Genomic DNA, 11,586 nt, shown 5'->3' with positions numbered 1-11,586 from the left:
TTTGCTTATCGTGTCGGAAACATATAAAGTATAAGGTTTAAATTTGGTCGGAAATTTCCGGGTCGTTACAAAAACCGAGACATAGCATTTGAACGCAGCCTGAATCTCTAACGTTAACTCATCCTTCCCCTCATGAGTAGGCCCGTCTGTTCCGTATCCATCTTCCATCTTCATTCTAAGGAATGAACTCGATTAGGAACGCAACACAAGTAAATCACATACACCGCCACGATATGTATTTATACTTATATATATATCTCCATCTGTGCACCCCATCTAGTTCAATACTTATTGTACATCACTCGCTTGACTTGGTTTGCAACCGTAATAATGGTCGCGAATCACTATTACATTCACACGCCATGCCTGGCTCACAAATACAACAACCATCTCGCTAGATGCTCAACACAAAACAACATGATTAGTAACAACATAATCAACACATAGCTAGTTCACCTATTCTCTAAGGCACTAACTAAAACCCGAACCGACCGGTAATCCTACAAGTCCCGCATAATAGCACACACAAAAAGTCTAAGTCTAGGCGCCTATCTCAAGTCACCTAAATCCCTTAGACAATGCTTTGATACCACTTCAAATGACTCCAAACCGTTTAATTAAAAATCGACTAATTTTTTTTAAAACAGGAGCGGCGCACCATCCAATAGGTGCGGCGCTTTGGGGACCCAAGAGTAGCACTTTTGATGACAAAAGCGGCACTTCTACCGACTGATCAAAAATACCACCAGATGCTGAGCAGGAGCGGCGCTTTTGCCCCTAAGAGCGGCGCTCCTGTGCCTGGGAAGTGCAGTTTCGAAATTTGACTAGGTGTCATCCCAACCCAAATACACTCCAACACAAGTTCACACCCAAAGATTCCAAGCTCAAGTCCAATATGACTCAAAATACATTTAATTCATAAAATAAAAGTATTTAGACCATAAAGCGGGCACAACGACCCAATTACAAATTTAAAGCGTCAACTTCGACCCCATTGAGTTTAATTTCCAAACAAACTAAGAGCATGATGTTTGGGGATAAATTAACCAATCCTAGGTCGAATCCAAAAGTAATCCAAGCAAGCAACAAAAGGGAAATCATCTAAATCCCGAGCATACCCCTACCACGTCCGCTTCCGAACCTAAAAATGTAAACAACGATAGGGTAAGCTAATTTCTTAGTGAATGCAATACTTATATGCATACATACATAATTCAATCACTTACATACACCTACACAAACAACGCATATCCTTAGCAAATCTCAATAATCGCATAATCAAACGTACAAAGCTAATAAAACTTACACAACCCAATATACACAATGTCGACATTCGACTCGATGGTGGTCGACGAAAAGTGTAACTGAAACATTAACACTTACCAACACATCGCAACACGTACGAGGTCGACGAAGAGCGGTAGGTCACATATTAACCACTCACCACTACGCACCATGAGACCAACGAAAAGTGCAACCGAACCGTTAACACATACCTCATTCACAAGGATGGCCGACTAAAATCGAAACCACGCGGTAAACGCTTACCATCCTACGATAAGTGGCCGACAAAGAGCGAATCCTAACGGATAACACTCACTACTTACCCCAACTACACATGTAGTCGGTGAAGAGCGGTAAGTCAAACGTATTAACCACTCACCACATGCCTCAAACCCAAATGTGGCCAACAAAGAGTTAATCCTTCCGGATATCACTCGCCACATAACGCAAACCCAATATAGCCAACGAAGAGCTATCCATACGAATATCACTCACTATATTTCACAACCCCATTTGTGGCCCACGAAAAGTGACTCCTAACGGATATCACTTGCCACGTTGTACGCAAGCTACCAAATTATATACGTACACGTATAAATATTTCACTCACCTCGGTTACTTGAAAAGCAAATCCCAATTGAGCTCCTAATCGTCCAAATGTAAATCACCTAAGTAATTCACAAACAAATAAGCTAAACACTCTAGCTTATACCCAAAACATCATAAGTGCAATTTTGACCTATTTGTACTTACTTCCATTTTGGTTAAGTCAAATCTCGCCCAAATCACTCATAATTACAATTAACTAGTGATTATGTTCCAACACCACATTTTACTCAATGTTTCATCATCAAAACACTTACTTGCATCATTTTGACACAAAATCCATTTTGATCTAATATCAAGTCAAAACACCAAATTGCAAGTTTACACACCTAATCACTAACAATCCAAGTCAACTAGTGATTTCATCAATAAATTTAGTTTTAAAACTAAGAATATCATCATCCAACCCTAAGCCCACCAATATTAAGGTTCTTACACCAAAACTTGACCCATTTAACACCCAAACTTCCAAGAAATGGGGTTTACACCCACTTTAAAGCAAACCCTAGCATCATAAATGAATTAACACAACTAAATCCGAATTAGGGGTTTTACCTTTTGAAGAAAATGAAGCTAGCACAGCAACGACACAAGAAATGGGCTTCAATTTGATGAACATAAGCTTCTTCTTCCTTTTCTCAAGCTTTCTCACTCTACTATCTCTCTAGAACTTGAGGTTGAAGATGAGACGATAAGGTGGGTAAAGATAAGGTTAAATGAGCTCAGCTTAGCCCTTTTGTGGTTTAAATCCCGTCCCCAAGTGAAAGGACCAATTTGCCCTTCATTTAAAAGTCCAAAAAATACAATCTGCATCCAAATAGGTCCAAAAGCGACGCTCCTAGCCTTAAAGCAGTGCTCCTAGAGCCTGTCAGCTCAACACTACAAATTAAAAACATCCAAGCTCGAATTACGGTCGTCTGGGCTTATGATTCGCATCAATCCGAGTTCGTATGAGGAAGTTATGACCAAATTGGTGAAGGTGCGCATAACCCCTCTTTACACGCTCCATTCTCCATGTTTCCAACACCCGACACCTCAAACATTATATTATTAACAAAATAATATACTTCATCGTTTAAACACCTCTCAGAACATTCGTGCTACGAAAACCGGGTTGTTACATCTCTTGAGCTGATGCAGAATGGAATCACCATGTCATGTAACGTAGTGACAGTGACAGTGATATGATTGTTCCCCTAGTTTCGGACCCTGACGATGCCAAAAAGGGGGAGAAAAAGAGTGCTGATAAGAAAATAAAAACTGCTTAGGGGGAGCATGAATATGAAAAGGATCCTAAACAAAGAAAGAGAGATAGAGATGATGATACTGATGGTGCTGGAAATAAGCCCTCTGCTGCTGAGTCAGAAGCAAAAGCTAAAGCTCAAATCCCTGTTGTTTCTCAAACTATTGAAAGGAAGATACGGAGATCCACTGAGAGACATCAGAAGATACAGAAAGCTATGAATGATGAATTTAATGCTCGATTTGATGAATACTGCAGAAAGAGACAACAAAAGATTCTCCAACAAGTAAATCTCTCTATTGATCAAAGAGAACGAAAAGAACAAAAAGCTCAACGCAAGAAGCATCTGAAACAACTTTAAAAGAGATAAGCTAATTTTCATATCAATTTTAAGAAGAAAAAGGCAAAGCTATATGCTAAGAGATCAGGAAGTATCAAAGGCCTTACTGCTGAAGAGGTACAAGCATATCATCATTCCAACCAGCCTCAACCAGTATAGGCTAGTCAGACCTCTACAAGTGATGATGTTCTTATAGAGACACAGTCTGCTACTAAGGGGGAGCAACAACAACCAGTAGAGGCTAGTCAGACCTCTGATGGTGATGATGTTCCAGTAGAGACACAGTTTGCTACTGAGGGGGAGCAATTTAAATCAACTCCCCTCATGGAAACTCAAGAATCATCATCACCACTTGAACCTAAAGCTATTGATAAACAAAGGGTCAAAACTCAATCCAAAGATCATCAATCAATTCGATCCGAGCCCTTACTTTCGTCAAGTGGTGAAGAAGATGAAGATGCTAAACTCTTGTCTGAGTCTGATGAAGAGATCATATTTTCTAACAACTATCCCATGAATTATGTTCCTTTTAAAGATCAGGATAAAAAATATTCAGCAGGAGTAGAAGACTCAATAGGTGAAGTTAAGAAAGAAGACTCAGCACGAAATGTGCTACTGGGTAATCGAAGTGTTGAAGACCCAACATAGGTGGTTGAGATGGGTACTCACAAAGACAATACTACTTCTAGTGAAGGACCACCTAGTGATCAACCAACTGGATCATCTAGTACTTTAACACCTGAAGCTTTGGCTACCTTTGATAGAATGATGGAACATGTGAAACAAGATGAACCAATAGGTCCTTCAGGCACAACAGAGGTAACAGAGGTATCACTTGTCTTTCCTCCATCTTCCCCCAAGATACATGCCAAGCACGTTGATTGGGAAGATTAACCTTCTGAACCAATAAAACCTCCTTCTCCCCAACTCACATTTGAATAACGGGGAGCTCAAAGGTTAAACATATGTTCAAGAATGGAATCGAAGGGATTCAGCTATTCAGCCTGACAATGAAAGAAGGATCAGGATGCGACATCATCCTTTAGATCACGAATACTATATCCTTGCTTCCAATCTCAACATTCATATTGAAGTAGTTCTTGAAGTAAATGGACTGAGATTGAGTACAAAGGATGAAAAACTGAAGTTTACTGAGGGAAACAAATTAGGTATTGGTTTGGAAGAGTACACAATCCTTGTAAGTACATAGGAAGGCAGAATGATGGCAGCTACAACCAAAGAATTAAGATTGTCCTTAGAAGAATATACGCTATCTGTTCAACTAGAACAACAAGAAAAATCAGATGTTGAGCTTTTCGAATGCATACGTTTGCAGCAACAAGAAGAAAAGTCAGCTGCTTAACAACAAAAAAATAAGATGAAGAAAAATCTCTTAAGCCATCCAAATCATTTGCAGCAGCTCAAGACAAAGAGATTGATGATGAGGAGGCAGTTGAAAAAGTGGCAGAGAAAACAGAACATCCTCTCTATGCCAGATCTCAAGTAACTTGGGAAACGTTGATGAAGCGGAGATATGCTGATGTTATGACACGAATATTGAATGTGGGAAAAATTATTAAGTGTAAAAAATGCACCAAAAATGTATTCAACGTCAACAGGGACAACAATATTTATAAATGAGTTGTGCTGATTGATCTAAGAAGATATGTTCATTCTGAAGAGATGGAGATACTTAAATACTTCAGAAGTAAAAGGGACAGTGAACTAAAAAAAAATATTGCTGAACAACTGAATAATCTGTTCAAGAAGGCAACCACATATGCCAATGCACTAACAGTAGATGTTGATGCTGAACTAGCAAAGAAGAAGAAGAAAGCTGGTGTTGGCCCACTCAGATGTGAACCAATCATTATACCACCAGTCATACCCTAATTAAGAATTGAATACCTCCCTGAACTCTTCTCAGGTGTGAAGATCAAAGAAGAACCAGTTGATGAAGAATAGATTTTTGTTCTTCTTGTAATATGTAATTGTGGTGATATTCCATTTCTTTTGTAATGTATTTTGGATAATAGTAATAGATATTAAAATGAGTTATCTTCAAATGTATATCATTTTATAACATATAGATAACTCAACAAAAGATCCCATAAAAGTAAACTTAAGGGACAATTTACTGCTTATTTTCTTAAATCCTTAAGAGCTGGGCCTTAGTTTTTTTTCTTTTCATATTACATGTTTTGTCATCATCAAATATGAGGAAATTATTGATTCCTCTATATAATCAAAGATTTAATTATGACAAAACATGATTATAAACACTAGTTGTAATGTGCAGACCATCATAAGTTCACTTATTTTTTTTCTAAGTATAGGAGCAGCAATGAATGATGTGTCTAAGTGAGTTGATGTGTTGCCTTCACTGCCAGCACAAGATAGTTAAAGATTCAAGGGTACTTCACGACCAGCATAGAATGTATGCTGAGCCAGCAAGAAGATCTTATGAAGAACCAGCATGAGAAGAACCAGCACAGGTTGGAGCAGCACACAACACTTAGACAAATTATGCTCCATTACAAGCATAATCGTTTCCTTTGTTGTCTACATTAAAGGGTACTATCCAACTGACATTAAAGACAAAGTTGAACAGAAAAGGACACACGTCGGCGGCTGACAAGTGACCTTACAAGAAAACAATAGAGTGCAGAAGTTTAACTCATGCGAAGTTCATGGTTAATACTTTATCAACGCTGAGGGAAACCAACATTCCATTTGTTAATTCAAATAGGATGACCAATTAGGTGTTCCTGTAAATTGCTACCGAAGAGGTAGGGGAGCCATGTGTTTACTGACATAGTTGTCGACTGAGTACAAATATCCTTTATACCAGTGGACAATAGATCTATTACATGGTTATTAGGGCTTCTATAAATAGTTGAAACCACTATCATATAAATTAGTGGTGTGGGTATTAAATCTATAGAGTCCAAACCTTGTATAAGCTTCATTCGTTCGAAAGCTATCTAAGTCTAATCTGTATCACCCGATTATCTATTTTGCCAAAGGATAAGTGATGCTTTGAGATTATTTCAATAAAAGAATAAAGTTAAAAATTACTTATGACTCTTATTAATTGATTGTTAATTATATGCCTAAACTGTTAAACAATCTTAATTAACAAAAAGAATTGCATTCAACCCCCCCCCCCCCTCTAAACTTCCCGTTGTTAATCGGGACCAACATGTAATTTTATGATTGATTTATACATGTTTGATGGTTATTAGCTTAAACAATTGAATTCTTGTTGAAACTTATTAATTGAAGTTATTGATAATTATGATTGTTCAATAGAATGAGAATTCATTGAAGTCTATTATAATTGTTAATAAATATTAAAGCTTTTGATTGATTGATTGTTATGATTGTCAAATCTAGTGATGTTTATTGGGATCTGTCCTATTTAATTGATTAATTAAACTATTTTAAACACGTGTGCATTGATTGTAGACAGTATTGAATTACTTAAATTGAATAGCTGATACATGGGTTGATTGTGTACAATGAGATTTGTCATATTTGTTGATTTGAGAGAACTCTGAGTCACCAAGTCTAATAGTAAGTCAATTTAGTTAACCATAATCTAGAGGTTTTAGGCCACGAGGAATTCCGTGTTGTGTAATCTAGTTTGAAGTGTTTCTGTAGGGGAATTCCTGGTAAACCAATTAGTTGAATTGCAAATGTGTGATAATTGATCAGGGCTTAATCCTAAACATCCAACACTAGAATAAAGTCTAGGTGAACATATTTCTTATCATCTGAATTTGAAACTATCTACAAAACGTTTATTAACATAAAAAACTAAAAACATTGTCTTTCATTTAATTATCTCTTGATTGGTTAATCATTAAATTACCAAAACATATATTTTTTCTGTCTTTTAATTCATTTTTTTGGTCAATTACATGTAGTACTTAATCTTAATTTACGTTATACTGTCCTTGGATCGACACTTGGATTCAACCATAATCTATACTATTACACGATCGGGTATACTGCCCGTGAGTGTGTGTAGTTTTAATCGGTAATTCTTTTTAATTAAATAATACACATGATTTTACACATCACTCTCCGTGATGCGATGATGTTTCGGTTCAGCCCTTCCATTTTGTTGAGGTGTATACGAGCATGATAACCGATGATGTGTGCCATTTTGTTTGAGTAATGATTGCACACGGTTGTTGACAAATTTAGTACCACCGTACCTTTGAAACACTTTTTTGCATGAGAACTAAGTTTGCATAAGTCGCAAGTAAGCATTAAGTACTTCATAAAAATTAGATTTAGGTTCCAATGGATTAAACCAAGTAAATCTTGAGATGTAATTAATAAAATATTACATAAAATCGATAACCAATAGCTGAAGTAACGAGAGCTGATCCCATAAATCACAATGTTATAAATCTAAAACATGCGCCGAACATTTTTCATTAATATTAAAAGACAAATGTTTACTCACGGAGAGTTAACAAGGAGAGCAAAGGCTCGGTTTCGGTAAAACATAAGTGACCGATAACAGACCATGTTTATTCAGTAAAGAAAGTATGCTAAAACAAACATGTCCTAGACGTGAGTGCCATTGTACAAACGACCCAAGTGACTTGCGTGAATGTAACTGAGTAAGAAAAACTTTTTTCCACGCTCAAAAATATAATGATCAAGATCGCTTTTCGCGGTTGCTAGAATTTCTCGAGTGTGACGCCTCTTAATGACACACATGTTTAAAAATATCACATCAAGAGGGTTGTTAGCGGTAAGTTTATAAATGGATAATAAATTCTTGGTAATGTAGGGAACAACAAGAACATCTATTAAGTGTATATCTGCATATAAAGTAGAAGGACTAATATGAGATATAGGTAGAGATTTTCCGTTACCAAATGTTACAATCTCATTACTTGTATACGATTTTGAAGAATCTAGATATGGCGGAGAGGGAGTCATATGTGTAGAGGTTCCAGAGTCAACGTACCAGTCAGGGGAGTTTATCTATATCATTTACGAGGGAGTTTTTCGATGGCTACAAGATGATCACGAATAGACGTTGACGAGAGAGTTTTAAAAGATGCACCCAAACCACATAGAAACTGTAACAGCCTAAGATTTTCTGTTAGAACCTCCATTGAATTCTAGATGACCGTTAGTTAAATCATACGATTCACCTACGCCGATTTTTTTTTATAAATACATGCGTAATCCTTTAAGGATTACTAAAATTAATATGATTAGATATTAATTGATTAACTTATTTCGGATATTGAAATATAGATAAATTGATACGTTTTTTATTGCTGCAAAAGTTGTTGTTCGGATTAGCAAAACACTCAGAGTAATTATTGATAATTATTTTAATAATTATTAACTTAGAAAAATCTAATTAATTTATTAATTGTTTTAATAAATGAAACCTTGTGGATTTGTTTAAACGTTCTGTTAACGTTCCAGGAACTCGGTACGGTTAAACGGCATTAGAAACGAGCCCCACGATCACGCGTTTAAGCAAAACGACTCATGGATACCCCCCCCCCCCCCTTGGGCCATGGTCGGCCGAATACCCCCCACGCCACCCTCTTTTGTGGTTTGCTTTGGGCTAGTGTTCTAGACTAAGTCCATGCTTGATTAATTAGGCCCTAAGTAATACCTAATAAAATAGATAACTCTATCTTATTATCCCATAACCTAAAAATCACGCAGCTTCTTCCTCTCCTCCCTCCCATAACCGGCGACCCTATCATCATCATTATCATCATCAATTTTTGTGATTTTGCGTGTGCTACTTTGATAAAGATTGCTCCTTGCATCTTCCTCTACACTTTGATATAAGCAATTTGATCTTTGGTGGTATAAACTCTAAAACCCTAGCTTTCTAATTCAGCTTTTTTTGATGATTACATATTTATTTAGTATCTATTGCTCAAGTCTATGTGTTTATGCTTGATTGTATTCGTTAATTTGCTCGATTACTATGTAAGGGTTAAATCCCAAATTTGAATCTTGACCTAACAGGAACCTGGACTTATAAATTGTTAAATATTATTTCATATTTGAAAAGCTCTCGAAAAATTATTAATTTTAGGCTCAAGAATCATGCACTTTCGTTATGTTATGCTCTGGTTATAATTAATTGAATTTTCGACTTGTTTATTGCATGAATCTAAAATCTGGGAAAATTGTGTTATGTTATGAATTATGAATTGATTACCATGTGATATATAATTAAAAATTACACAAATTTGACTATGATTCACTTATATCGGATTCGTAAAACTAGTTTTATGCTCAATAGATCATTCGTGACAACGAGTGTTATTTGTAACTTAAAACCAACTTTTATTAAATGCTTTATTTTATGGAATACATGCTTATGATAGCTCAAAAGTATATGATTAGTACTTGACTTTTCATGCAGATATTGTATGCTAATTGTTTCTAGATGTGGATATATATGCATCCAAAAATGACCACCTGAATAGGACCGAATATTTCTCGTGTGCACATAGAGTGGCCTAACATAAAACATGAGTTGTTTTGAGACTTGTCCTTCCGATATGTTAATATTTAGATGTTAAGAAACAAATCAAATTTGTATGTCAACATGTAAAACCTTATACATTGTGTGCTAAATGTGTTGTAAAAAGCCATGTCTATAATCTGTCCAAATCAGGACACCCGACTTTCAGTGCAAACTGTACCGATTGGCTCAACCAAAAGCTTAGATCGCTTTACTACTTAAACTTTGAGATGTTTTGATCATTTCTCAATGGCCCTATGTGTTTTTCATTTTTCTAGAATAAATGATAAATGTTATAAAACTAGTGTGCAAGCAAAAACTGTTGTGTGCAAATTGAACTATATATACTAATCTATAAATGTTATGACATGATGGCTTACATTTTTAAAAAGGTAATTGAATGACCTAAACATATACCAAGTTCCATGTTTCCAGGTTGTATGCATTTTGACTTATGTGCAATTATTTGAGCGTCGTTGACATAAAACCGTAACACTAGTATGCTAGAAATACTATAACGATAAACTAAGGTATGAAACTTGTATATTGACATTGGTTTGACTCCATGACCATTATAACATGAACTACTGATGTGTTTGACTTAGGTTGACCATCATTGATCAAGTTTGACTTTTGTTGACTTGCATGGACTTCGTGAACTATGTGTTGACTTTTACTACTTAATCAAGTCGGTCTCAGAAATAGGACAACTAATACTATGGATCAACATCTAATTTACATATACTTATGTGACAAAAAATATATGTCTCTAGGTTGCTTTACACGGTTGTTAATGTCTTCTTTACTTATACTTACCACATTACTTGTTGAGCACTCAAGGTGAGTTCACATTCCTACTTTTCACTGTTTTACAAACTTTTCGGATGAGATACATGATGTTTTGAAACTACTTACTTTTTGGACACGGTGTTTTAATCTACGTAATGTATGAGTTCAGACTAAAAACTCCTTAGTTCGAATATGTTAAATACTTTTGTAAGCGCGAATCAAAGGGATGGATCCTTTAGGTTTGACTGCCACACTGCTACTACTGTGGTGCTTATTACTTCGAACAATATACACTTAGTCAGTATGTACTTCATAGGGTAAAGGAAAACCGCGTAGTATATACTACATGTTAGGGGTGTTCATCGGTTCGATTTTTGGTTTTTCGGTTTATTCGGTTTAGTTTTTTTGGTTTTGAAACTTATAAAATCAAAACCAAAAACCAAACCGAAACCAAATTTAAATATCAGAACCATAACCAAAATCGAACTGAAAATCGAATTTGATTTCGGTATGATTTCGTTTTGGTTTCGGTTAAAATCAAAAATCACTAAAAATAAAAATCCTGACCAACATAAACTTACATATAAATTAGAAATAACGGTTGTGGAATTAATTTAAGTATACAGGGCAATGTTGTAATAAACACGATTACTCACCGATTAATTCCCGATTATTTATTTTAAAGAGCAATCCGTTCCGATTTTCAAAAATCCGTTTGATTAAACGGTCAATGTCAATTGATGGGTCAAAATCGAATTTGGTAATTAAAGTAAGTCAAAGTAAATAATAGTTAAC

This window comes from Rutidosis leptorrhynchoides, chromosome 2 (assembly GCF_046630445.1).
Source record: "Rutidosis leptorrhynchoides isolate AG116_Rl617_1_P2 chromosome 2, CSIRO_AGI_Rlap_v1, whole genome shotgun sequence".
Lineage (NCBI taxonomy): Eukaryota > Viridiplantae > Streptophyta > Magnoliopsida > Asterales > Asteraceae > Rutidosis > Rutidosis leptorrhynchoides.
The sequence above is the reverse complement of the archived record's forward strand: the minus strand, read 5'-3'. Positions refer to the sequence as shown.